The following is a 1,961-nucleotide window of genomic DNA, read 5'->3' on the forward strand; positions in this document are numbered from 1 at the left end:
AGGAGGAAGAGGAGGAGGAGGAGGAGGAGGGAGGGAGGGAGGGAGGGAGGGAGGGAGGACATCTAATCTAATTGGAAAGTTTCTATGGCTTTTAGCATTGTCATATCATAAACTTAATTCGTTTCCCTCTCCATTGGTGGTCCTTAGGCAGGGGACAAGCTTGTAACCTAGGGGTATAGGTAATAATCTGGAGCCACTGGTCTTGTTGGGGGTGTAACCTGGAGATGGAGGTCTTGTTGGGGGTTAGCTAGAGACTGGAGTTTGGCTCAAATTCTGTTAGGGGATAACTTGGAAACTAAATTAGGTAGAAACTAAGTTAGAAACCTGTTAGTTTGCCTCGGTTCAAACTTAGGTCAGGTTCTCTAAAGTGGTGTCTGAACTTAAAAGATTTGGCCTCTCAGTGTCTATTTGAAGAAGGATGGCTTTTGTCCTGGTCTCTTCCTGGACCTTTCTGGCCACCATGATGTGAACTACTCGCTTTGGCCATGGCAAACCAAAATATCCAATAAAATATCCAAAGTTTCTTTCAAACCTTGAGCCAAAGATAAATTCCTTCCTACCTCAGGAGTTTTGTCACAATGACAAGAAAAGTAAGTAAGAAGTTTATGATTTCTTTTTTTTTTTTTTTTTGGTTTTTCTCGACAGGGTTTCTCTGTGTAACCCTGGCTGTCCTGGAACTCACTCTGTGGACCAGGCTGGCCTCGAACTCAGAAATCCACCTACCTCTGCTTCCCAAGTGCTGGGATTAAAGGCGTGCGCCACCACCGCCGCCGCCTGGCCTATTTTTATTTTTTTAAGTTCTGCCTGCATGTATGACTGTAAACCAGAAGGGGGCACCAGACTTCATTATAGAGGGTTGTGGGCCACCATGTGGTTTCTGGGAATTGCACTCAGGAACTCTGGAAAAGCAATCGATGCTCTTAACCTCTGAGCCATCTCTCCAGCCCAATGTTTGTGATTTCTAAGCCTGGGTATGTTTTGTAAGAACCCATCATGCAGCCATTTTGTTTTTACTTCATGTGGGTATGTGTGTGCATGTGCAACTATGTTGTGTGTTTGTGTGGATGGATACACATCAGGTACAGGTGTGTGTGTGTGTGTGTGTGTGTGTGTGTTTGCTTAAAGGCTTATTTATTTATAGGAATGTTGACTGCATAATCACCTGAATGCCAGTAGAGGGCAGAAGATCCCATTATAGATAGTTGTGAGCCACCAGGTAGTTGCTGGAAACTGAACTCAAGAGCAGCCAGTGCTCTTAACCACTGAGCTATCTCTCCAGCTCTCTTGTTTTGTTTTTTATTTTTTAAGTTTTTAAAACAGGGTCCCAAACTTGAGGCTGGCCAGCCAGTGAGATCTAGGGATCTCTCTATCAGGGAATCTACACATCTCTGCCTCCTCAGTGTTAAGATAACAAGCAAGTTCTATTAAACCTGTTCTAGCCTCTTCCAACCCCCCAAACAGGACTTTTCTGTGTAATAACTTTGTAGACCAGGCTGGCCTTGAACTCACAGAGATCTGTCTGCCACTGCCTCCTGAGCACTGAGATTAAAGGTGTGCCATCATGCCTGGCCACACCTGGCTTGTTTTTATCTGTCTGTCTGTCTGTCTGTCTGTCTGTCTGTCTGTCTATCTTCCCTAGTATCTTTTTTTTGGATATTTTATTTACATTTCAGATGTTATCCCCTTACCCCATTCCCCACCCCTGCCCCAGGAACACTCCTATCCTAGCCCTCCTCCTCCTGCTTCTATGAGGATGTGCACCCACCCAACCCCCCACTTCTACCTCCTCACCCTCGAATTCCTCCACTCTGGGCATCCAGCCTTCATGGGAGCAAGGATCTCCCTCTCCCACCTATGTCCAACAAGGCCAACAAGGCCATCCTCCCCTACATATACAGCTGGAGAGGGAGAGAGAGAGAGAGAGAGAGAGAGAGAGAGAGAGAGAGAGAGAGAGAGAGAGA

This window comes from Grammomys surdaster, unplaced genomic scaffold, assembly GCF_004785775.1.
Source record: "Grammomys surdaster isolate TR1022 unplaced genomic scaffold, NIH_TR_1.0 125231, whole genome shotgun sequence".
In the NCBI taxonomy this organism is placed as follows: domain Eukaryota; kingdom Metazoa; phylum Chordata; class Mammalia; order Rodentia; family Muridae; genus Grammomys; species Grammomys surdaster.